Source organism: Scyliorhinus canicula, chromosome 5 (assembly GCF_902713615.1).
Source record: "Scyliorhinus canicula chromosome 5, sScyCan1.1, whole genome shotgun sequence".
In the NCBI taxonomy this organism is placed as follows: domain Eukaryota; kingdom Metazoa; phylum Chordata; class Chondrichthyes; order Carcharhiniformes; family Scyliorhinidae; genus Scyliorhinus; species Scyliorhinus canicula.
Genome location: NC_052150.1, coordinates 157,288,020 through 157,315,660, shown reverse-complemented (window position 1 = coordinate 157,315,660; position 27,641 = coordinate 157,288,020).

The window sequence follows — 27,641 nt, the reverse complement described above, 5'->3', positions numbered from 1 at the left end:
TGTAAAAGGAGGACACAGGAGACATCGAGAAGACATAAACAGGTTAATGGAATTGTCGGGTAGGTGCAAGCTGCAATTTAATATTCAGAATTCATTTTGGAGGAAAAACAAGAAATATCAGTACCCAATTAATGAAAAGGCACTAAAGTGTGCGCATGGACAGCCACACTTAGGGGATCAAATATATACTGCCGGTAAATAAAACTATTAAACAAGACTAACAGCATTTTGGATTTTATAAAAAGGAGCATAAAATACATGATGAATTCATACAACACATTTGTTCGTTCACAGTTAGAAAGGACATCAAAGGCATAGAAGGCAATCACAAAGCTGATGGGCGTGATTTAATGGTTGTGTTGTGCTTGCCGTGGATCCGGGCGTGCAAGTTAAATAGCAGGAGAAGCCAAAATTGGGATCTACGCTGGACGTGAATCGGTTCACGATCTAACCGGCCTGTTCCTAGTGGTGGGTTCCATATCCCACCCAAAGGTGCTGAGGTACCAATTAAGACCAATCTCCTTCTCATTAAGAGATGTAAGTCCAATCTAATGGTCTCCCAGGAACTAACTGGCTCCTCAGCGAGATATCACGCAGGCGCCATTTAGCACTGGCCCACACAAATATGGACCAGGCATAATGGCATCTGGGAGGGTCTCCAAAGCCAGTGCAGATCCAGGGTGGTCACAGGCAGGGAAGGGTGGCCCTGGCTCTCCCTCTGGCACCTAGACACCTTGCCACTACCACCCTGGCACTGCCAAGGTACCTGGGTGGCACTGCCAAGAGTCGGAGACAATGAAAGGGGATGGGTGGGTATATGAAAGATGGGAGGGTAAAGGGAGGGTCCGAAGGGGCCTCCTAAAGGTTGGTGGTTGAAGGATGGGGGTCCTGAAAGGAGGGAGGGGGGTGCCGGAAGAGCGGGGATGCGGTGGCTCTCAGCGACTCCGCAGTGAATTGTCCTCACTTGGGAGCATGTGAGGCAATGCCCATGTGTGTGAGGGATGAAACTGCCTGTGTGTGGGGTGGTGTGGGAGACGCTCAAGTTGACTTAGAGATCGAGACTTCTGGTGGCGGCCATGGAGTGAGTGGCCGCACATTTTGTTTTCTAATTAAGGGGCAATTTAGCTTAGCCAATTGACCTACCCTGCACATCTTTGGATTGCGGGGCGATACACATGCAGACATGTTTCTGTGGACCAGTGGAAACGACCCCCCCCCGAGGTGGATCGAGCACACAGTGGTTGAGGAGGAGGCCGGAGCTGGGAGATTCTGAGGTGGGCGAAGGAGACGAGAAAGTGCCTGGGAAGGAACGTGCTATGGATCTACCAGGACTTGGGTAAGGAGTTGGCCAAGATGTGAGGTGGGTTCAATCAGATGAAGGCAGCCATTATAAGGAAGGAGTGAATTTGGGGTATTGTATCCTGCTCATCTATGGGTCATGCACCAGAATCAAGAACTCTATTTTAATATGCCGGAGGAGCTGAATGAATTTATGAGAGACCACAGTCTGGGAGATCTGTGAAGATATTGAACTTTAGAGATGCCAATATGGGGAATGTGAGTGGGTATGCCGGGCGAATTGTTGTATTTACTGTGTTTGGGTGCAGAGTGGGTAAGTGTGTTTTACTGTTCTTGGGGAATTGCGAGTGTAGGGTGGCTGGGGGAAAGCGGGTAGGCGGCAGCCTCAAATGGGGGCCACCATGCTAGCTAGTTGGCTAGTTAATGGAATTGGGGGGGGGGGGAGGCGGGTCGATCAGTGAAGTGAGTGAGGGGAGGTGATTGGGTTGATTTATCTTTGTTCATGGGGATAGGAGTGGGGAAGGGGGGATGCTGATAAGGGTACAGTTGATGTGGCGCAGTTGTTTTTTAAAATAAATTTAGAGTACCCAATTCATTTTATCCAATTAAGGGGCCACTTAGCGTGGCCAATCCACCTATTCTGCACATCTTTGGGTTGTGCGGGCAAAACCCACGCAAACACGGGGAGAATGTGCAAACTCCAAACAGGCAGTGACCCAGAGCTGGGATCAAACCTCGGACCTCGGTGCCGTGAAGCAGCAGTGCTAAGCACTGCGCCACCGTGCTGCCCCAATTGCGCAGTTGGTTAAGGGGAGATGGCGGAGGACATCTTGGGGAGAGCCCGAAGATGAGCAAGGCATGGACTTAGGGGAGCTGGTTAAAGAGGGCCTATGGCTAATTGGCGAGAAAGAGGGGGTGCGGGGAGCCCCCAGACCCAGTTAGTTACGTAGAACATTTGAGGTTTGAATGGCCCTGCTAAAAGGTCTTGTGTTTCCACACATTTAGGGAGTTTGAAGGTGGGCCTTGTGTTTTTTCAGGAGATGCACCTGAAGTTGGTGGACCAGATGAGGCTGAGGAAGAGCTGTATGGGGCAGGTTTTCCACTCAGGGTTGGATATGAATATGAGGGATGGCGGAGTTGATCAATAAGAGGGTTGCATTTGAGGTGGGTGTATTGTGACTGACCTGTGGGTAGGTTTGTGATGATGAGTGGGAAGTTGGAGAAAAAGCTGGTGGTGCTGGTGAACGTATATGCCCCAAATTGGGCCGGAGTGCAATTCCTGAGGTGGGCTTATCAAAGATTCCGGACCTGAAAGCACGGACCTGAAAGCACTGTCTTTTAATACAGTGGACCGGGTTATTCCCTAGGTCCCCAAAGGTTTTGGCCATGGCAAAGGAGCTGCTGGGGTTTATGGATCGTATGGGGGGGGCGGGGGGGGAGAGGACCCGCGGCGGCTTGAGGAGTTTACATATTTTTTGCACGTACATTGGGTGTACTCCCAGATTGATTTTTTGTTGTAGATAAGGCATGTAGCCATCTAAGATGGACACTGGGCTACAAAATGGAGAACCGCAAGGAACACAGGGAAAAACAGTCATAGTGAGGACACACAGCTTGCAAAAGACTGTTTTGCATTTTGCACGTACAGAAACCAGTTTCCAAAGAGTTGCAGAGTTTCAGCCAAAGGTGCAAATGGGAAACAGATCTGCATATTAATGAGGTGATCCCGGCCCAGGCCCAGGTACAATAGAAACATTTAAGTATCAATGGATACTTTTCCATAGACGCCCAGACAGAATGGCACCAAAGCAACCAAAACAAAGAGCCGTAGGGACCGCCCCAAACATCGAGAAACGACCCTAGGATTGGGGAGTTTGAAAGATATCGATTGGGAAAGACCCAATCGATACCTAGCAGGTGAAAGAGCCCACCCCAAGGGGCATGGACTTCTAGGACCTATAAAGAGAAGGTCAAGCACATGACTCGGTCTGTTGCTTCCAGACTCCGGCCCAGACCTGTTACATCGCATCCTGACTCCAGTTTCATCACCGGCCGTTGAGCATCAGCCATCGAACTGTAAGTGCCAACACAACGATCGCTACGTGATCCAGACCTTGCTAGCCCTTGACAACTTTGCCAATCAGAAAGTTACAGACCAAGAACGGGATGAAGGCCTTGCTCCATGACCTTGCCTGTTCCTGTCTAGATAAGTATTTAGTTGTTTAGTATTAGAAGTAAGTTAGTCTCTTTAGCGTATGCATGTGTATTTATTATATTTGTTATAATAAACACCAATCGTTTGGACTTACTAATCGGTGTATGGATTTATTACTTTGAACCTGACCTTGATATACTTGTGACGGTGTCTCAATACGACACCTGGCGACTCCGAGCATAATTACACATACAGAGCCATAGTAGTGTTAAGCACACGGCCTTTAAACGGAGGCATGTTAATCACACTCTAGTAAAACGAGCAACAGGCACTGGTGGCGGTGGTGATTGGATTGGAGTATTCAGCAATTGTGGTGTCGGCGGACCATGCATCACATTGGGTGGACTGAGGGTGGTGAAGGTGAATATCCAGTGGCCGCAGTGGAGTTCGATATGGGGCTATTGATGGCTAAGGGGGTTTGCAAAAGGGTGAAAGTGGCCATCCAGAACTATGTGGAGCAGAATAAGACTGTGGAGGTTTCCACCTCCACGCTGTGGGAGGTGCTGAAGGCAGTGGCAAAGGAGGAGCTTATTTTGACTCGGGCGCAGGGAGAAGGTGGAGCAGGCTGAGAGGTTGAGGTTGGTGGAGGTCATTCTGAGGGTGGACCCGAGGTACTCGGCGGCAACTGAGGAGGTGCCACTAAAGGAGAGGCAGAGGCTTCAGATGGAGTTTGGACTGGTGTCCATTGAGAAAGGCGGTGGGGCAATTGCGTAGAGCCAGAGGGGCGGTATATGAGTACGTGGAGAAAGCCAGCAGGATGCATACGCACCAGCTGAGGAAGCAGACGGCGGTGAGGGAAATTGGGAGAATGAGAGACGATAGGGGTCCGGTCTTATCGGAGTCAGACGGGGTGAACGAGGTTTTTGAGGCTTTTTGCAGGTTATTTTATAGCTCGGATGCTCCGGTGGGGGGGGGGGGGGGGGGGGGGGGGAGTCAGTTTTTGGATGGACTGGAGTTTTCAAAGGTGGAGGAGGCGCAAGTCCAGGAGCCCTAATCGGGTTGTGCGAGGTGATGGACTGTGTGGGGATGCAGGCGGGGTAAGTCCTGGGTCCGATGGGTTTCCAGTTGAGTTCTTAAAGATGTTTGGGTCGGAGGTGGTGCCCCTGCTAGTCGAGATGTGTAATGAGTCGATGCAGAGGGGGGAGCTTCCCCTCACACTGTCTCAGGCTTTGATTTTGCTTATTTTAAGGAAAAATAAGGACCTCGAACAGTGTTGATCATACCGCCCGATTACATTGTTGAATGTAGATGTGAAGTTGTTGGTAAAGGTGCTGCTGGTGCCGCACTGCATGGGCCCTGAGCGTTGTGGGCTGCACTCTACAATCATGGAAATAGGTAGCGCAAAGTTTGAGTGCTGCCTGCATCACTTCCATCGGGAAGTGGGACAATCGCATATTGCAATCCCCATGCCCGCTAATGAACCTTATCAAATTTACTCGCATTGGTGCCTATATTAGTAAAATGATTAGATGATTATTGCCATCATAGATTGTAGAAAGGTAAGGTAGGAACATTTATATAATATTTTATGATAGAATAAACTCAATTAGATCAGGACCAGGAGCATTTGTAAGAGGAGCATTTGTAGGAATGTACTGGAGATAAAATTGGATCATGAAGTGCTTGTTTTTTTGGTGGCACATGCTCAAAAACGGGGTCAAAGGTTCACACACCGACTTCTGACAGGAAATTTCACCAGCCAGTATCTTGGCACAACATTCACCGCCATGGAGGCCCCCCACCAACACTATTTTTAACTACTGCCACTTGTATTACTGGATTATTTCTTATGTCTACTGGTGCAGTTGTGTTCGCTTTGGAGATTTTCGAAATTTGACAACGTTTGAAGAGAGCACAGAAAGTGGTCTGTGTTGTGCTGATTCGGTTGATTTAAAATCCTGAACTGGAACCAGTGTTTGCAGTCAGTCATGAATGGCTTGGTTGGCTTCCTTAGGAATTGAGCATGACACGGAAAATGAAGAGAGGTCACACAGAGCATGACAAATTGCTGAAGAGGGAGGAGGAGGGGTGATGGTTATCAGCAAGAAACCATAAACACTAAAGGTCTTCTGGGAGTAATTTTTGTTAACTCAACATCAGTGAAAATGAATGCATGGGAAATCTGAGCTTGACAACAGAGGTTATGACTGAAATCTGCCATCTGCTTCAAACACAACAGCACCTGAAAGCAAGGCAATAACAGCATCTTCTGTGACTGCCAAGTGATCGTATCTCTTAACATTTCTGCCGCTGACATCTTCCAGGCTGTTGCTGGAGATATAAGTAACATCTCAGTTTGCAGTTTGCTGCTGCATAAGGGGAGTGACTGAGACTCTCTGTACAAAGAGTGATAACTTACCTCATTCTATTTTATCAGGCACCTGATTGAGGACACTGGTGGAATAATGTTTCTCTTTGCAGCATGGCTCTCATTATATACCTGCTGTCCACATGTAAGTGAGTTCTAGACTGGATCCATGAGCCATGTCATGAGATGATCCTTGTTGGTCTGTTACCAGTCTGTGACTTGCCTTTGAATGCTCAGTATCCTGGCCTAGCCACAATTCTTTATTCTGTAGCACTCCTCTGTGCCAGCTGCATTTCATCCACTGCAGCAGGTCAAAGTTTGGCTTTTGCTGCCTGGACTGCTCTGCATTGAGTGAGAATGAAGAGTTGTGATAGCGTGCAGAATGCTGCAGGACAATGTCATCATGAGGGAATAGTCCTTATCTATCGGGCAAGACACTGAGGGGCAGCAACACAAGGAAGAAAAGGGTGAGCAAGAGGAAGTGGAGGAACATGAAGAGAAAATGAGTCCACATCATAGACAGCTTCCTTCTGCCTAGACCCTTCATGATCAAATAATTCATAAGTAGCCACAACCATACCTGCCCCTATTCACTAACAATTCCATATTCCTTAACTTTCCTCTGTCACTAACAATCCAAGTGATGCAAAAGTTCAGCAAGTCTCGCGGTGGGAATGCATACTCTCTCAGATTTTCAGCCGTTGCTTAAGTTAAACAGCACAGAGCCATTAGCACAGCCACAATGCCCTTTTCCTTTCCGAGGCTTGGTGACCTATGAAGACTTCAGAAAATGACTAAAATAAGAGTGGCCACAGTGGTGAACCAATAGAACTGACCGCATGAATTTAACGTGCTGTCTGCAATGGAACGGGTATAGGTTAAAAATGTCTTGTAAACCCATACCACTCTTCAGGGGTTATCTAATGTTATCTTTATTGAGTGGTGGCATAGGCCACAAGCCAAATCAGCTTTTCTAACTGACATTTATGAATTGTTTCAAAAGGTAAAGGGCTAAATTCTCCGGTTCCCCAGCCGTGTTTTCCTCGGCAGCACGCTGTTCGCTGGCGATGGGAATTTCCCTTCCCGCCACTTGACAATGGAATTTCCCATTGAAGCTACGCCATGCCGACAGGAAACCTGCAGGCAGGCGTACACTGCCAGCGGGAAAAAGTGAATTCCAATGGCCAGAGAATTCTGGTCCAAGTGTCTGTTTTGATGGTAACATTAAATATTTACTGGCTTGTGGATGAGAGCTCAAACATTGGTGCATGAAAGACCAGCGAATATATTGCCAGTTATTTCTGCATTGATCTGAAGTTGATTTTAGTATTGTGTACTATTAGCTGCACATTGCATCATTACATGTGTCTTTTGTTAAAAATATCAACAAGGGCGGGAATGCAAAGCATGTTCAACTTGCAATTGCAACTGACACAGCTGGGAATATATTCAGGTAATGTTGCCTTAGATATGTGGAAGCACCCAGGCCCATTCCCAGGAGCTGGATTTGAGCATAGTCAGGGAGACTCAGCAGACATTTAAAAATGGCAGCCGAGTCCCAATTTTGGGATTCCCGCCTCCAATCCCAAGAACATTAATTTGCACCAGCACGGGAAAATATTTTTTATAATTCATTTTTTCGATGGGCTTTGTTGCCTAGGCCAGTATTTGGTGCCCATCCCTAACTTCTCTTGAGAAGTTGATAGTGATCTGCTTTCTTTAACCACTGCGGTCCATGTAGTGTAGGCACACCCACAGTGCTGATGTTTCCATGTATCTGCTGCTCTTAACCTTCTAGATGGTAGTGGTCGTGGGTTTGCAAGGTTTTGGCAATAACTTGTGGTTAACAGCCCTTCTTAGCTGTGTATGAATCAAGGTCTGGATGAGGCAACCTTCTGAAAGGAATTTTTAAAAGGTCTTACACATGGCTCCCATGACAAGCTATACCTCCAACCCACCTTCATAGTCCCTCATATCCTCCATCTCAATATACGTCCACTCTACCTACCACCACTCTCATTGCCCCTCATATGCCCCATGCTAACCTGTGGTACTTCCGTGCCCAGTAACCCATAATACACTCTGTGCAGAACGACTGAACCCTGTAGGGCGCGATTCTCCAGCCTTGTTGCGCTCTCGCCCAAACATAACGAGATCATTGAATAGCGGGAGAGGCCAAAATCAAGATCCAAGCCAAACAGTTTGCGATGCAACCAGCCCACTCCTGTAGGCAAAATCAGGATCTCTCCATATCGTGAAACCAATTATGACCACTTCGGCCCCATTTCCATACAATTAGCGATAGCCACCCGATATCCAATGGCCCCCCATCATTCAGCGGCCTCTGCAGCAAGTGTACACGCTGGTGCTGATTAATACTCTGTGGTAGTCATCACTGTGTATTATGCACTGCATACGAGGGTATTACGGTAAGGCCCCTGTACTACAGGTACGGGGGTAGATCCCTGCCTGCTGGCTCCACCCAGTAGGCGGAGTATAAATGTGTGGGCTCTCCGAGCTGCAGCCATTTCACCAGCTGCTGTAGGAGGGCACACATCTCTGTGTAATAAAGCCTTGATTACATTCTACTCTCGTCTCGTCGTAATTGGTAGTGCATCAATTTATTAAACAGGGATTTTTCAGAGATGGACCTCCGCATCAAGCCGAATCACCTGCAGCTGCATCCTCAAGCAGACAATGCCAAAAAGGACTTCGAACATTGGCTAGCTTGCTTTGAAGCATACATCGGATCTGCGACAGACCCATCCTCAGAGGAACAGAAGCTCCAGATTCTGTACACGCGACTGAGCTCCAACGTCTTTCCCCTCGTCCGGGACACGCCTACTTACGCAGAGGCCAAGGCACTACTGAAGGAGAATTACGCTCAGCAAGATCTAAGCCAGGGACCTCCTGTCCACGCGGCACCAACTTCCCGGTGAGTCTGTGGAAGATTTCTGGCGTGCCCTGCTGGCCGCAGTGAGAGACTGTGATTGCCAGGCCGTTTCGGCCACTGAACATTCGAACCTGCTAATGAGAGACGCGTTCGTTATGGGCATAGAGTCGAACTTAGTTATCCGCCATCCGCCAGCGCCTCTTAGAAGGGACCATGCTAAGGGCAGCACGTCAACCACTGGATCGTGTGTTCCCATTCTGGGTCAACCGTTGTCCCTGCCCATCTACCCCACTGATCACCATTCCTCCCACCAAATGCTGTGGCCCTGGCCTTGCTGCTGAAGGCTATTGCTGGTAGAGAATTGGCAATCGTAGTTAAGTAAGCACTTCACACATGCCCAGTGGATTCTCATGGGTGGGTGGGCTATGTAGCTTGTGGGAGTCATTGTCTAGCATCCCAATCACACCTTGATTCCTGGACACTGCAGGAGGCAACACCGCACTCACAACATCTGAACAGCCAGGGGGACACAGCTCTGGGGACATGCCCATAGCCGGAGGGAGGGTGAGGGCCACGGGGAGAGGGGGGTTGCCTGGAGAGATGGGCAAAGGGTCTGGAGGTCAACCCGCATTGTGGAAGAAAGTGACAGAGGCATCAGATGGTTGTGTAAAAAGGAATTAATGTACTGCACAATATCCCACTCTCTAGTGCCTCGACAGTGGCGACAAAGCATTCCAGAATGCACACACAGTAAACGCTGTTGGCATGTCATTAGTGGGCATGACCCAGTATTCTCTGGGGCCTCCGCGATGCTCCACCTCCATTGGGGCGAATTCCCGATGGTGAGGTTCACTTGTTCTTTTAAAAATTGTGAAGCAGGCTCCATGGCTGCTGAGGGAGAGAGAGTGGTTACGGAAAGTGTCCAACATCGCCATAGTTTTCTGACAGCTGTGCCACTTGCTAGGGGCTTCTGTCAGGGCCAGGGGGAGAAACAGTGGGTGGCCAGGAGGTAAACTGTGGGGGCGGGGTGGACGGGCACGGAGCACTATTCCCGTGGCCGGCAAGGCAGCCACGCGGCCACGCACGCCGCTGACAGCCCACTGTGAACTTAGGGCCATGGGTCCCCCCAGACCACCCCCCCCAGGTGCCCCTGGCCCCAGACGACCCATCAGCTGTATGGGCATGCTCCAGCACAACCAGTGCCATCTTGTTGGCTGGAATGAGTGTGTGTGGGGATTCTAATGTGTATTTGCGGCTGCAGCTTGTCAGCCTCCCAAGTGTCAATCACAGATCTGGTGAATCCCTCACCATTTTTCATTGGAATTGATTGTGTTCCACGTGGTGCCGGTGCTAGCCTCTCCACAGTCACTTAATCAATCCAGGTTCAGCACCAGTATTTCTGTTGTGAAAGTCCACGAATTCTGTGCGGTGCACCACCTGCGGTACCTCACCACTCACCATGCCCGAGCACTGGACATGGTGGGCAGTCCAGGTGAAAGGGAAGTCACTGAGGTGGAGTTCAGCGGCGGGTGAGGAAGTAAGATTCTCAACCTGCACCCCCCTCACACTTCACCCCCTTCAACCACCTCAACCCTTACCCCCTCACCCCTCCTCAACCCCCTCAACCCACACCCCCCTCACCCCTCACCCCCCCCCCCTCACCCCTCTCAACCCCCGGAGCACCCCGATTTTGGCGTTGGAGGCGATTCTCCGCCCAATCGCGTTTCGCGATTTTGGTGTTGGCAAGTGGTGAATCCCGCCCTTAGTCGCAGAAACGGAGAAACCCGCCCATGGAACTTGGCCACCATCAAGGTCGGAACCCACATATGGACCCGATACCGAGAGCCTTCTAAGTTAGTAAAATTTTGCTCTTTCTGTGAGGTCAGGACAAGTTCTCCTTGTCCTGCTCGTCCTGGCTGCACATTCAGGTGTTGCTGCTTCGGGCAAATGGAATTCCAGCAGATGTTCTCAAACAGCCAGTATGCCCTTGCTTTATATTTGCGAGGATCGAACGGCAGTTGTGGGTGGGTGGCTGATGGACATCAATTCAGTCGAGGCGCTGAGTAGTAGTGAACCGATGCTTTAATAGACTAAAAGTGTGCCAACCTGTAGCTCCTCCCGCAGTGCAAGACTGCCCCAGATCGACGGGCTTTATACCTCCTCAGAGGGGCGGAGCCACATGCAGAGCCAACAGCAGCACCAATAACAACATTCCAACAGTACAACAGCAACAACCAATAACAGAACAGCAATAACAGTAAGTATATACAACAGTGGAGATAATGATAGTAATAGAACATATATACAACAGCCTTACGTAGCCATACGTGGCTCACCACAGTGACAGGGTCCCTGAAAATGTTACCCTTATTGTAGAGTTCATGAGTCAGATACAAACTGGGGCTGGATGTTCTACACTGTAACTGATACTTTTTGACTCAATCTTTCAGCCTGGATAGCCTGACTAACAAAGGGCAAATCTCTCCTTCAACATTTTAATCAAAGTGATGAATTTTATCAAATGACAGAGATAATAATGTTAAACATGGAAATATTCTATGTGGTTACATTTTCAATGAAAATTATTTCTCTGTTTCAAGCCCTTCTTTATAATGACAAAGTTTCCTATTTTAAACATATTGAAAATGTGTGACATATATTGTGCTGGCTGACCATGTTAAAGAGGCTCGAAAGGAACTGGAATCAGTTTATCCTAGTGGAGTGATAAACCAGCATTGTATCTTCATGTTCCAACTATTAGACTGGTATTAGCACTGGCATAATGAATGTGAAACATCAACTGATCACACAATATTTCTCAGTTCATGTAACAGTGTGTATCCAGTGTTGAAAGTATCTAATTTCTGCTGTGTACCTGTACTTTAGAGATAGCCATGAAATCATATTTCAAAATTTTCAATGTACGGCTTGAAAATCTGTCATAGTGAATGCTGGTAAAGGATAAAACAAAATCTTCTTTCCAACAGAAATTTGTTCCAGTTAGCTAGCATAAATTACAAAAACTAGACACCGTTTAGCTCTGATTTCCTTTGATGGTCTATCATAAATTGGTAAATTTTGGATGAGTTTGATTTATCCTGTAGCATACTGATGTTTTCTCATGGGGAGAAGTCACCAAAGAATGGAAGACTGCTAATTATAGCTTCAATTCATTTTACACAAATATCAAAACAATAGGTTGATATCAACAACCATGCATGAAAATTGATTTTTTGACAACAAACACTCAAGTGAAGTTCTAAACCAAAATTCAGCCAAGTAAGATAAAGCTTTCCTAAGGGATTCTTTTCATTTTGAACTTGTGTTACTCAGGGAATTAAATTCACTGTGTCATTTTAAACACTGCTCATTTGAATGTTAATATGCAGAGCCAATAAATCTCCAGATACCTAAAGGCAGTGAATAACCATGTGCTGCAATGACTTCAGTTACACAGCTGCTTTATTCTTTAATCTGACAAAAAAAGACTGAGAATTGTTCCTTTCAGCATTTATCCATCCCTGTCATATTAAATTGATGTTGCAAAGTATTACTTGCACAAGATCTGCTATGAAGGGAGGGGAAAGTGACAGGAACACTCATTATTACAAAACATGCACGTCCTTCAGGAAAAAAAAGTCCCTTTTTGGAGTTAGAAAATGCAAGCAGGAGAAACAAATTAAAACATGCATTAATCCATAAAGGGGTAAAGAGCTGGATATAGATTTGTTTTTAAAATTTCTGTTTTATTGATTTATTAAAAATTAAAAGCAGCATATAGTGACATATATTAGTATAACCATCTTACAATCTATGTGTAAGGACATCCACTCACAGAAGTACAAGCAAAAGTATAATAACATTGCCCTCTTCCATTTGTTGCCATGATGCTTTCAACTGAGCAATGTTTCATTCTGCATGTTTAGACTTTCCAATGTACATCATGAGAAATTGCAGGATCTATATTAGACGTAAGAGATTTCTGCAACATTTCAATATTCAGAAGGTTAAACTTGCAATTTGGTTCAATTATTTTACCTACAATTTCAAGCATGAGTGTGGATATATGACAGAAATTCTAAATTATTTAATTAAGTAAGTTGGTTTTCCAGTTCACAGATTGTCCCTTTTTTATGTCTCAAAGCTCATTTATTTGTTAACAAAAATGAGGGGGTCTCGTTTTAATTGGCTAGGAGCTTTGCTTTACTTCAAAAATTACAGTTAAGTAAAATCCTTAATGATTTTCAGTTAGTTTATGGGAAAAGATGATCTTAATTTTAAGCATCAAATGTTAGTAGCTGAATTTATTTGCATAATGCCATTTGAGTCATCATTTGTATATGATACCCTAATCTTCTGCTTCCATTCCTCCTAATTTCAATCTAATGGACAATGTAGTCAATCAGCGGTGTGGTGGTCTGGAAGACTTTGTTATTAAACCATTTTTTGGAAAACAGGATTAATTCTAATCAAAGGGGACAAGGCTTTTTTGCCATTATTTCCTCTAGAAAACTCACAAAGACCAAATAATTCTCAGTGTGCTCAAAACTTGCGAATGACAAAGGCAGCGAAGTGGTAGACATTGATTTGCTTATGTGCTGTGCCAAAAGGACTAGGGCACTGCCACAGCTGTAATTATCACCACAGTAACCTCCAGATCAGAAACAAATTATTGGGAAGAGAAAGGTCCAAAGTTCAGACATAGATTTAATTTTTCTTTTCACTTTCTCATGCGAAAATGGGCCTTTCATTAAACACCCAGCAAATGAAGGTCCACCTCCAACCAGCATGACACCTCTCCTGTTGATTAAGATCAACAGCAAAATCCTGGAAAATGTGGACTCTTTTCCATATTTTGGGAGCCTCCTTTGAACACAGGAAGATGACAAAATTCAACATCACCTTCATCGTGCCTGCTCAGCCTTTGACTGTCTCAGGACCAGAGCATTTGAGGACCAGGATTCAAACCTGAGACTAAAGATGTGGTTTGACGTGTTGGGTAAGCTGGGTCTATGTGGACTGCGTAGTGTAGAGAGAGAGACAGGCTTCCAACACTTGATGAGATGCATCACGATTTTATTAACATCTAACTATATTACATGCTTGACTGTGGGTTGACACTATGCTGACTTGACTGGAGACCTGAGGCTAGCCTGAACAAACTAACTGACTACCACATGGTGTTTGTACTAGCTGCTGCTCACGAGCTCTGACTGTCTCAGAGACTGGATCCCAAGAGAGCGGGAAAACTGGTGCCCTCTGGCTTTATAGTGGTCGTGTCCTGTCTGGTGATTGGCTGCTGTGTTCTGTGTGCCTACTGGTCATCCTGTGTGTCAATCACTGCCTGTCTGCACTCCATCATATATATGGATGTATATTATGACATCTCCCCCCTTTTTTTTCTAAAAAAAATGTGTTCAGGTAATAAATAATGAGGTGCGCGTGTGTGAAGATGTGTACAGATACTTGACTATATACAGAACATGCTAACTTATATACATGGGAAGGTGTCTAGTGCAGATAGAGGGCAGATAACACATGAGAAAAAAAACGATATGTACAGATGTCAAAATGATGAGATAACAAGGTAATGCAACAGTCAGTCTATAAATTTAGTCTCTGGCGGGCGACGAATTCTGGTTGACTGAATGAGCATTTGGCTCTGTTGAGTCAGAGGCCATGCTCGTAGATCCTGTGGAACACCCGCTTGAGGCGATCGGTATGTTCTTGAGGAGTTGTGGACCAGATTATGACATCATCGATGTACACTTGCACCCCCTCGATGCCCTCCATCATTTGTTCCATTATGCAGTGGAATACCTCTGAGGCAGAGATGATGCCAAAGGGCATTCGGTTGTAGCAGTAGCGGCCGAACGGGGTATTGATTGTGCACAGCTTGTGACTGGAGGCGTCCAGCTGGATTTGCCAGAACCCCTTGGAGGCGTCCAGCTTCGTGAAGAATTTGGCATGAGCCATTTCGCTGGTTAACTCTTCTCGTTTTGGTATCGGGTAATGTTCCCTCATTGTGTTGCAGTTTAAATCTTTGGGGTCGATACAGATTCGAAGCTCCCCTGACGGCTTCTTGACGCAAACCATGGAGCTAACCCAGTCCGTGGATTCCGTGACCTTTGAAATGACGCCCTGTTCTGGAGGTCTTGCAGCTGCTGCTTGAGGCGGTCCTTGAGGGGTGCCGGCACCCGACACGGTGCGTGAACCACAGGGGTGGTGCTTGGCTTCAATAGGATTTTGTATCGGTATGGGAGTGTGCCCATACCTTCGAACAGGCTATGGTATTGCGCTATGATGTCATCGCGTTGAGCCTGGGAGTTTTTATCAGGTGAGGCTCTGGCCTGCGCGGATGACATGGTGTGAACCCGCTGTACTAGGTTCAGGAGTTTGCAGGCCTGAGCACCGAGCAGGGAACTCTGTTGGGTCCTGCGATTTCAAATCGCAGCGTCGCTTTCAATGACCTATTGGACACCGCAAGCTAGCATGAGCCACTGGCAGCAATGGCATTACCATTGTAGTCGAGGAGCTGGCAGGCCGGTGGAAGAATGCTTGGTCTGATGCGGATGGTGTCGAGGTCAGATTTTGAAATGAGGTTTGCTGAAGCGCCGGTGTCCAGCTTGAAACAAATGCAAGCCTTGTTAACAGCAAGGATAGCACACTACTCGTCATCCGGATCAACACTCAGGATTGGGAGGTGTTTCACCATCATTGAGAGAGGCAGCGCCTGTTTAGTGATGATGCCCACCCAGAATGGGGATTTGAGGCACTCAGCGTCAGGATCTGGTGGGCTGTCAGGGTCGGAGTCTGTCACGGTCTGCTGTACCGAACGGACGCTCCTGCGCAGTGGCTGGGATCGCTGTGTGCTGGGCAGTGGAGCAGATCTGCAAAGGGTGGCGTAGTGACCAAGCTTGCCACACTGTAGACACAGTCGTGATTTTGCCGACATTGCCGCATTAAATTGGCGGAGCCACAATTTGGACACGTCATGACGCTGACGTCTGCACGTTCCGTGCGCCAACGCGCATGCGCAGTGCGGTCGAACGACGTGCGCACCTGCGCAAGCTGGTCATTGGTCTTGCTGTCCCCTCGGTCGTGGCGCGCATGCACTGGAGCCCGGGAAAAGCGTGCAAAATTGCCACTCTCATCAAGACTCAGGCCCTGCATTTGTTTGATGGCCTGCACCTGTTCTGCCTCATGGGGGTTTAGCTTTGCCGTTTCTGCCGCCCTGATGTGGGAGTACCAGTTGTTAGCATGCTCGTGGAAGACGCAGGTTTCGATAGTGATGGTAAGGGTGAGTTGCTTAACTTTCAGGAGCTGCTGGCGAAGGGAATCAGAGTGGACCCCGAAAACGATCTGATCCCGGATCATGGAATCAGTTGTCGAATCATAGTTGCATGACTGCGCGAGGATACGGAGATGGGTCAAAAAGGACTGAAAAGGTTCATCCTTACCCTGAAGCCTCTGCTGGAAAATGTACCGTTCAAAGCTCTCATTCACCTCAATGTCGCAGTGGCTGTCGAACTTCAGCAGGACTGTTTTAAACTTCGTCTTGCCTTCGCCTTCAGCGAATGTAAGGGAGTTGTAGATGTGGATAGCGTGGTCACCAGCTGTGGAAAGGAATAGTGCAATCTTCCTGGTATCAGATGTGGTCTCGAGGTCGATGGCTTCAAGATAGAGCTGGAACTTCCGTTTGAAAATCTTCCAGTTTGCACCGAGGTTGCCGGTGATGCGGAGCTGCGGAGGAGGGCGGACGCTGTCCATGTTACCGGATGGATGATCGCTGGTCAAGGCAGATTACCTCAAGGTGAGTCCATCAATTCTCAACATCCACACCTGGTACCATAATGTGTTGGGTAAGCTGGGTCTATGTGGACTGCGTTTGATGCAGTGTAGAGAAAGACAGGCTTCCAACACTTGATGCGATGCAACACGATTTTATTTAACATCTAACTATATGACATGCTTGACTGTGGGTTGACACTATGCTGACTTGACTGGAGACCTGAGGCTGACCTGACCAGACTGTGTTGCTACCACATGTGTTTGTACTAGCTGCTGCTCATGAGCTCTGACTGTCTCAGAGGCTGCATCCCAAGAGAGCGGGAAAACTATATATGTTATATATGTTAAACTGTATATATGTTAATTCACACTGTCTTTGTAAGCGCAGTAGCGCTATCCTACCACTAGGGGGAGTAGCACCGGGAGCACTCAGGAACTTGTACTGGGCTCCACCCTTGGCTCCGCCCACAACTCCTCCCCCTAGTGCAGCTGTATAAATACCCATGTCCAGAGTCAGCCTGAGTTCACTACGAGTTCATCGACAGGTAACAGGCTGGCTCTGAAGTAAGTCGATTAAAGCCTAGATTCACATCGGAAACACGTGTCTGGTGAATTGATGGTTCCATCAATTTAATCGACTTAAGAACAGTAAAGAACGATTATGGAATCGGCCCTCAAGCCTGGACGCCTGGAACTCAACCCGCAGGATGCAGAGGCTAAAGAAATCTTCTCCCGCTGGATCTGGTGCTTCAAGGCCTACCTGGCCGAAGCGAGCACAGCCGAAACTACAGAGGATCAGAAGCTAAGTCTACTGCACGCGAGGGTGAGCCACAGAATCTCTACGCAACTAAACTCGGCCAGTTCATATACTGCGGCGCTAGCAGTTCTTGAAAAAATGTATGTAAGGCTTCCAACACTTGATGAGATGCAACACGATTTTATTTAACATCTAACTAAGTTTACGCTCGCCATGTGTTCACGACTCGTCGTCAGCGGCCTACGGAATCACTCGCCGAATTCCTAAGAGAACTTAATAATTTGTCCAATGACTGTAATTACCAAGCGGTTACCGCAGCTGAACAGAGGGAATTGGCGGTACGCAATGTTTTTGTAGCGGGCCTCAGGTCTAACTATGTGCGCCAACGACTGCTGGAAAAGGGGGCCCAGGACTTAGAAACGACTGTGGAAGCTGCTACCACGATGGAGGTCTCCTTCCGCAGCCTTAACTCGTTCCCCGCGGATCCCGCGACCCAATCATGGGCCCCCGACCAGCGACTCCCCCAGGCCTGTGCTACGCGGCCGCCCAGCCACCATGCTGCCCCAGCCAGCCACTATGCTGCTCCAGCCAGCCACTATGCTGCTCCAGCCTGCCATTTCTGTGGCCAGAATCAGCACTGCCCGGCCCGCAATGCGACCTGCACTATCAATTACGACGAGACAAGAGTAGAGAGTAATCGAGGCTTTATTAAGCAGAGATGTGTTCCCTCCTGCAGCTGCTACTAGAAATGGCTGCAGCTCGGAGAGCCCACACATTTATACTGCGCCTACTGGGCGGAGCCAGCAGGCAGGGATCTACCCCCGTACCTGTAGTACAGGAGCCTTACCGTATTACATCTTATAAATATATTATACAAACAGTGATGACGACCACATTTACCCCCTGTTAAAAAAGAGTCCAGCAGGGGTGGTGGAAAAAAACTATTTACAAGTATGTGAGAATTTCAGGTTTACAGTCTTTTGAAAAATTCACAAATTTAGCCAGTCGGGTGCCTTGATCGCCCGCTCAGAACGCCGCAGTCCCGGTGGTGATGCAGGCGCCGGCTCGGTCGCCTGTGACTCCGGGAGTGTGTTGTCCTCATCTTTATCCCCGGGCGGAACCAGTGGGAGGACGGATCGTCCTGGGGTGGGGGCTGTAGTGAGGTGCGCTTGGGGGAGGGTGGGTGACGCCGGGGCAATCGGAAGGGAGGGGGGGTGCTGAGTGGTGTGGGGTCCTTGGTGGGGATCCAGCTGGTGCCAGGTCCCTGAGGGAGATTGTGTCCTGCTGGCCGTCGAGGTACACCACGTAGGCGTACTACGGGTTTGCATGCAGCAGCTGTACCCTCTCGACCAACGGGTCCGCCTTGTGGAGCCACATATGTTTGTGGAGGAGGACGGGTCCTGGAGCTTCCAGCCACGTTGGGAGCGAAACCCCAGAGGTGGACTTCCTGGGGAAGGCAAGGAGACGTTAATGGGGGGTTTCATTAGTTGCAATGCAAAGTAGCGATCGCATGGAGTGGAGCGCGTCGGGGAGGACCTCTAGCCAGCGGGAGATGGGGAGATTTTTAGACTGCATATTGTAGCTGGTCGAGGCAATGCCCTTGCTGAGCAGAAACTGATGCAGCTCATCACCCATAAAGGAGGATCCACGGTCGCTGTGGACGTAAGCGGGGAAAGCGAACAGGGCGAAGATGGTGTTGAGTGCTTTAATGACCATGGCAGACATCATATCGGGGCATGGGATGGCGAAGGGGAATCTGGAGTATTCATCGACCACGTTCAGGAAGTACGTGTTTCAGTCGATGGAGGTGAGGGGCCCCTTGAAGTCCATGCTGAGGCGTTCAAAGGGGAGGGAGGCCTTCACCAGGTGTGCTCGGTCTGGCCAGTAGAAGTGCGGCTTGCACTCAGCACAGATCTAGCAGTCTCTGGTGATAGCCCTGACTTCCTGTAGCCACCGAAGTTGGCCATTCCCTCAATACAAAATGGAGGAACACAAAGCTTGCATGTTAAAATGGACAAAGTTTGCAGCACAAGCAGGCTGCACCAAGCCAATGTGTATTCTGTCTGCTAAGAGAGCAGACAGCACCGAAACGAACATTCCGCATACTAATGAGGCAATCTCCGGGATAGTTAACAGAGTAATGGAACGATCCCAGGGACAATGGACACAAATAGGGAAGTGATTGCAACAGTGTCTGGGAAACCAGACACCCCGGCACCAGCGGGGTTCAAAAACAAAGCACCTGAAGGCCCGCCCAGTAGCCAAGGAACAGCCTCAGTATTGGGGGGATTCAAACAAATCGATTGGGAAGAGACCCAATCGATTCCCAGCAGATAGAGGGTCCGCCCAAAACGAAGCCCTAGGACCTATAAAAGACAGGTCCCAAACTTAGTTCGTTCTTCTTGGCCAGCCCTCCTCTCTGGACCAGCCCTCTCGACCAGCTTTTACCAAAGAAGACCTTGACCGAGAGAGAGGAGAGGTTGGGACAGCAGCCGCCAGCAAGTAAGTGTCTCACAATGATCACTACCAGAGATAGACACTCCTGACCCCTTTTAACCCGTACCAACCTGAAGTCTGCGGACCAGTGCAGAGCAAGAGGCCTTGTCCCCTGATCCGGCAGTTCCCTTTAAGATAAGTATTGGTTTATTTAGTGGTAGGAATAGTTTAGTCATCTTAGCCAAATTGAGTGTCAAGCACACTCACCCAGAACGAGCAACACTCCGCAATGGAGTTGGGTAGGTTGTGGGTCTTTATGAAGTGAAAGAACCGGGTGACCTGGGTGGACAGAGGCCATCGTGTAGGGCCCGGAGTCGGTCCACTTGTGCGCTGGCACCTGTACCTCGGGATCGTGCATCGGATGGCTCGTTGAGCTTACCGGGGTGATACAAAATCTTGTAATTGTAGGGGGAGAGCTCGATCCCCCACCTTAAGATTTTATCATTTTTGATCTTGCCCCGCTGTGTATTATTGAAAATGAAGGCAACCAACCGTTGGTCAGTGAGGAGAGTGAATCTCCTGCCGGCCAGGTAATGCCTCCAATGCTGCACAGCTTCTACAATGGCTTGGGCCTCCTTGTCAACCATGGAGTGCTGAATTTTGGAGGCATGGAGGGTGCGTGAAAAGAATGCCACAGGTCTGCCAGCCTGGTTGAGTGTGGCAGCCAGAGTGACATCCGATGCATCACTCTCGACCTGAAAAGGGAGGGTCTCGTCGACCACGTGCATTGTGGCGTTGGCAATGTCGGCCTTGCTGCAGTTGAAGGCCTGGCGGGCCTCAGCGTCAGGGGGAAAACTGTGGAGTGGATGAGTGGGCGGGCCTTGTCCGTGTAGTTCGGGACTCACTGCGCATAATAGGAGAAAAATCCCAGGCATCGTTTCAGGGCCTTGGGGCAGTGGGGGAGGGAGAGTTCCATGAGGATGTGCATGAGGTCGGGGTCGGGCCCTAGAACTCCACTTTGCACAACATAGCCGAGGATGGCTAAGCAGTTGGTGCTGAGCATGCACTTCTCCTTGTTATATGTGAGGTTCAGGAGTTTGGCGGTGTGGAGAAATTTGAAAAGGTTGGTGTCATGGTCCTGCTGATCGTGGCCGCAGATGGTGACGTTGTCCAGGTACAGGAAGAGGCCCGCAGCCCATATCGGTCAACCACTCGGTCCACCTCATGTTGGAAGACCGAGACCCCATTAGGGATGCCGAAGGGAACCTAAGGAAGTGGTAAAGGCGGCCGCCTGCTTCGAACGCAGTGTATTGGGGGCCTGCCTTGCGGATGGGGAGCTGGTGGTAGGCAGATTTCAGGTCCACTGTCGAAAATATCCGGTACTGTGCAATCTGATTGACCATATCAGATATGCATGGGAGGGGGTACGCGTCGAGCTGCGTTTACCGATTGATGGTCTGACTGTAGTCAATGGCCATCCTCTGTTTCTCCCCAGTCTTTACCACTGCCACTTGGGCTCTCCAGGGGCTGTTGCTGGCCTCGATGATGCCTTCCCGCAGTAGCCGCTGGACCTCCGACCTGATGAAGGTCCTGTCCTGGGCACTGTACCGTCTGCTCCTGGTGGCAACGGGTTTGCAATCCAGGGTGAGGTTTGCAAACAGGGAAGGTGGGTCGACCTTAAGGGCTGTGAGGCCGCATACGGTGAGGGGTGGCAGGGGTCCGCTGAATTTTAGAGTTAGGCTTTGGAGGTTGCACTGGAAGTCCAGGCTGAGTAGCAAGGCAGCACAGAGGTTGGGGAGGACGTAGAGTCAGAAGTTGTTGAAGTCCATGCCCTGGACAGTGAGAGTGACGATGCAGTACCCCCGGATTTACACGGAATCGGATCCGGAGGCCAGGGAGATTCTCTGGGTAACGGGGTGTACCACGAGGGAGCAGCGCCTTACTGTGGAGGGGTGGATGAAGCTGTCCGTACTCCCGGAGTCAAGAAGGCAGGATGTCTTGTGCCCATCGACTTTCACCGTCGTCGTCGCGGTTGCGAGGTTGTGCTGCCGGGACTGGTCGAGCGTGATGGAGGTTGGTATTGGTAGGCACCCGGCTGGTCGGCGGAAGTGGTAGGCAATGAACGGCCCGATGCAGTCCCCGACGAGCAGGGGTCCTGAGGCGCAGTCCAAAATGGCACCAAAGATGGCGGCGCCAACGGGGCACACATGGCGGGTGTCGTTGAAGATGGCGGCACCCACAGGCTGCACGTGGTCTGCTGAGAGGAAGAAGGCGGCGCCCACGTGCCGCACATGGTCTGCAGGGACAAAAATGGCGGTGTCCATAGTTCGCATGTGAGGGGTGCTGGAACACTGGGCCTATGGACAGCGGCGATCGACCCGGCCTGGCACACGGCAGTGAAATGGACCTTCTTTCCACAGGCCTTGCAGGTTGCACTCCGCGCTGGGCAGCATTGTCGGGGGTGCTTTGTCTGCCCACAGAAATAGACCGTGGGCCCCCCGGGGTTGGCTGGCTGACGCGCGGCGCAGGTTTGGGTTAGGCTTGGGGCGGCCGCTGGTGGAGCCCATGATGTCCATGAGGGCGCAGTGCGGTCAGGGTTGTACGACTACGTTACGTGAGGCTACTGTTAGTGAGTTTGTGGGTTGCCTGGTCGCCGCGAGGTTGAGCGTACCCCCTTCTAATAGGCACTGGCAGATGTAGGCTGACTGCATGCCCATAACGAAAGCGTCCCTGATTAAGAGTTCTGTTTGTTCCACGGCCGAAACTGCCTGGCAATCGCAGTTCCTCGCCAGGATGTGCAGGGCACGCCAGCAATCGTCTAATGATTCACCAGGGAGTTGCTGCCTCGTGGATAGGAGGTGCCTGGCGTAGAGTTTGTTGACCGGCCGGTTATAGTGTCCTTTCAGAAGCTCCATAGCTTCAGGATAAGAGGGCGTATCCCGGATAAGGGGAACAATCTCGGAGCTCACACGTGAGTACAAGATCTGAAGCTTCTGTGCGTCCGAGGGCTATTCAGTCACTGATCTGAGGTAGCTTTCGAAGCAAGCTAGCCAGTGGTCGAAGGTCGATGCGGCGTTGTCTGCTTGAGGGTGCAGCTGTAGGCGATCAGGCTTGATGCGTAGTTCCATCGCTGTAATATCTCTGCTTGATAAATTGATGCACTATCAATTACGACGAGACGAGAGTAGAGAGTAATTGAGGCTTTATTAAGCAGAGATGTGTTGCCTCCTTAAGCTGTTACTAGAAATGATCGCAGCTCGGTGTGCACACACATTTATACTCCACCTACTGGGCGGAACCAGCAGGCAGGGATCTATCCCCGTACCTGTAGTACAGGAGCCTTACTATATTACCTCTAATACACATATTATACAAACAGTGGTGACTACCACAGCTGGCAAGTGTGTGTGTAATGATTGATACCTTGGATGGGATGAGCACATGAGCCACAGAAGATATAATATCCCTTCAGCTGGCTGTATGTGAGGTCAATGTGAATGTGTGATTGGCTGGTGAGTCTATGCGTTATAAGTAATGAAATGATGGATTTACCTTGGCGGCACTGATGGGATCATTCATCCTCTTCCTGCATTGAAAGGCGGACCTCTCCTGAGTGGTGTTGGCCACCACTTCCCATGTCAGTGGTGAGGTGGGTGGACCTCCTCTGTTCAGAGTGGGGGTAGAGGGCATTACAGAAGGCCTCCATGACGTCCAGCAGGTGACCCAGCGAGGCTGCCATCTTCTTCAGTTTCTGGGCCATCTTCCACCTGGATCGGTCCTGGTCTACATGATGGAGGCTGTGCTCTGGTGCACTTTAAATATGATGCCCAGAACAAGGAAGCAATGTGGTCACATCAGGTGGGGGAATCAGGGGCCATCCACCAGTGGTCCGAAGCAGACGATACAGCACAAATTGTGACAGTTTTACATGCCCACCACTACACTTATTGAACAGAATGGAAAATTCCACTCAGATTTATTATGGTATAGAAGTAAGACAATTGGCCAAAATGGTCCAAATTGACTCTCTAAAGTAATCCAACCAGCCTCATTCTCCCCCTCTATCCCTGTGAGCCCTGCAAACAATTTTCCTGTAAGTACCTAACCAAATTCCCAAATCCATTGATTGTGTCTGTTCACAGAATGGGCTCCTGGTCATTAACACTTGCTGCATAAAGAACGTTTTTCCCCTCATCCCCCTGAATCTCTTACCCAAAATCTTAAATCTATTCTTTGCACCATCGGTTAATGAGATCAGTGTGTGACATGTTGTGGGTATTCTGTTTGTTAAGGTTAGACTGATGACTATTCGCAACTGAGTAATTTAAACGTGTGTTATGCAGAATTTTCAATTTTTAAAACTGAGATTTGAAGAAAAGAAATTCTGTGGTATCTTAATAAATCTGTCTATATTTTCCATTGATCTCGCTGATTGATGGTGCATTCCTTCCTAGTCATGGTCTGATAAATGGGGTAATTTAATTTTTAATATCACACCCAATCAATCGGCTTCAATGGTGCTGGGATTTTTAGGTATATTTAAGGCTATTTAGTGAAGACTTGTCTGCATCCATTTATGAGACATTGTGTCACCCTGACATTCCATTCAACCGGACTATCAAAATTAATTTCGGAAGTAAACTGATTTATTCCTGAGTGACCAAACCTTAAGCATTCGGAATGCTGAGAGTCAGAGCCGTCTAGAGCAATTAGAAATGAAAGTTAATTCTCATTCAACTTTGTAACATTCAACATCATTATATTACCAGTTTTTTCTAGGATCCTTTAACTTGTTTCTCTGAAGGGATCTGACCATAAAAATGAATCAGAATTCTCTTCAGGCATATGCGTGGCAATCGCAGTTCCATTCTGTGCAGGGGAACCATTATCAATCTATTGCCCTCGATGACTACCAATAATGCATGTCTGTAGAGGTGAAAGCAGCTGATAGCATTTCCAGCTGATGACAATGAAAAGTATTGATGTGGGAGTTCTTCAATCCATTCCAGTCTGAAGGATTATCCCCTTTATAATTGAACCCTGACAGTCAACTGAAAGGCAGGATTTTCTATTAGGAACTGACATTACAACGTAAAATCGCATTGATAGATAACTCCATCAAATAGATATTTTGTCAATATTTCAGGTATTTTTGTTTATCATTACAGCCCATGAGACCATAGATGGAAACTAATGTGTGTAAATAATAACATGCATTTGCCTTGATTTTTGAAAATTAATGCATTTTTGCATATTTCCAAATAGCAACCTTTGTTCGAGTTAGCAAAGCTTTTTTTAAAAAAATATTTTTATTCAGGCATTTGTAGGACCAGTAAATACAAACAAAAACAAGAGCTAGAACAAACAGGAACATCATAAGAAATAACTGGCTAAGCGACACCTCAAGCCCCACAATTCCCCCCTCCCCTTGCTGTCCCCTCAATTTTCCTTGAAGAAGTTTTTTTTATGTAATGTTTTTTTATTGGGTTTTTGAACAAAGTATATTTACCGTTATGTACACAGGATAAGAAACATAAAGACATATATAGAAGAGAAGGGCACACCCAAACATATCAAAGAAAAGAAAATAGTAAATAGTAAACAAAAAAAAAAATAGAATAACTGGTAGGGTATGGTGCACCAGCTCTACAGCAGCAACTCTGTACAGCTGGCAAAATTATTTACAACACGTAAGTAGGTGACTGTTTGCGGGATAGGGGGGGGGGGACTGGGGAGATAGATAAATATACATTTGGGTGCCGGAGAAACAATTACAGTGGGCAATACTAGAATGGGTTTGGTGTTGGTGTTGTCGCTTGCTTCTCCCGGACGGATCTCGCTGCCGTCTGACGCTTACTTCCGCTTCTGCCGTTCCTCCCGTCTTTCGTCTTTATTCTCCTCGTCGTTCCCTGCTCCTGGAGATGCCATTTTCATTATTGTATCCCGTGCCTTCCTTCCAGCTCTCATTTCCCTGCCTCCCCCCACCTCCCTAGTTATCATCTCCCTGCCTCCCCCCACCTCCCTGGTTCTCATCTCTTGTTCCCTATCTCTTTCCTCTCCCCCATCCCCCCACTCTCGTGGCTCGCCTTTCTTTCCTCTTAGGTTTAGCTGCCCCCCCCCCCCCCCCCCCCTCCCTCCCGGTCTATCTCTCCCTTTCATGCTTTGGCTACTTTCCCCTGATTCTTGGCTACCTGGCTATTCTTCCTCTTGTTCGTTGGCCACAAACAGGTCCTGGAACAATTGCGTGATTGGGTCCCACGTTCTGTGGAAGCCGTCGTCTGACCCTTGGATGGCGAATTTGATTTTCTCCATTTGGAGAGATTCTGAGAGGTCGCTTCCACTTCCGGGCAAATCCATCAACTGACCCTCTCAAGATGAACTTGATTTTCTCCAACCTTAGGAACTCTGTCGGGTCACTCATCCACACTCCCAGTTTTTCCCGGTCCCTCCACTTTAACTAAATCCATCTCCGGGCTACCAGGAGGACACAGACCAGGATATTGGCCTCTCTCACCTCTTGGACTCCCGGATCTGTCGGCACTCCGAATGTCGCCACTTCTGGATTCGGGACCACCTTCACTCTCAACACTTTGGACAACCGTCCGCGAACCCCTGCCACAATCCTTTAAGTTTCGGGCATGCCCAGAACATGTGAACATGGTTTGAGGGCCTCCCTGTGTACTGCCCACACCTGTCCTCTACCCCCGCAAAGGACCTGCTCATCCTAGCCAACCTCATATGCGCCTGTGAACTACTTTGAACTGGATAAGGCTAAGCATTTCACACGATGAGGACCTATTCACCCTCCTCAAGGCCTCCTCCCCCATCCCAGCCTCCAGTTCCTCTTCCCATTTCTGTTTGACCTCCCCTATCGGGGCTCCCTCCAGTCCATTAGCTCCTTATAAATCTCAGACAGCTTACCCTCATCCATTCCTTCCCTTGAGAGCACCTTATCCTGCAATACCAAAGGCACAAACCGGGAAAGGATGGCATCTGCGTCCTCAAAAGTCCCGGACCTGTAAGTATCTAAACCCATTCTCGCTGTGCAGCTCCTCCAAGTCCTCTAAACTCGCAAAACTCCCCCCACAGGCAGGTCTCCAAACCGCTCAATCCCTGCCTGTCGCCACCCCAGAGACCTCGCATCCAACCCACCTGGTGTAAACCTGTGACTGCTGCAAATCAGTGCCCACACCGAGGCACCTTCCAACCTCAGATGCTGCCGCCAGTGCCCCCATACTCTCAGGGCTGACACCACCGCTGGGCTCATGGAATACCTGGCTGGCGAGAATGCCCCTAAACTTGATCCTCTGCAAGAGGCCACCTCCATCCACTCCCACCACCACTACCGACTTCCTTACCCTTGCGATATTTGCTGCCCAGTAATAATTCACTATGTTTGGCAAGGCCAGTCTACCCCCCCCCCCCCCCCCCCCCCCCCCCCACACCCCTTCACCACCATTCCAACAGCACCGTCTTAACCTGTGGGATTTCCCCCGCCCACACAAACCCTGAGATCACAACATTGACTTTCTTAAAGAATGATGTTGGGACGAAGATCAGGAAGTTCTGAAAGACAAATAAGGACTCAGCAGCATCATTATTTTCACTGTCTGCACCTGCCCCACCAACGATAGGGGCTACACATCCCACCTCTTAAAATCACCCTTCATCTGTACCACCAGCCGAACCAGATTCAGCTTATGTAGCTGCTCCTATCCCCACACCACCTGGATGCCCAAGTACTTGAAACTCACCTCTACCATCTTGAATGGCAGCTCTCCCAGCCTCCTCCTCTGCCCCATGGCCTTGATCGGAAACACCTCACTCATCTTGTTTAGCTTGTAACCGGAAAACCAGCCAAACTCCTCCTGGAGACTCATGATTCCTCCAATGTCCCCCTGGTGGGTCCCAAATATACAGCAGCAGGTTGGCCACACACAAC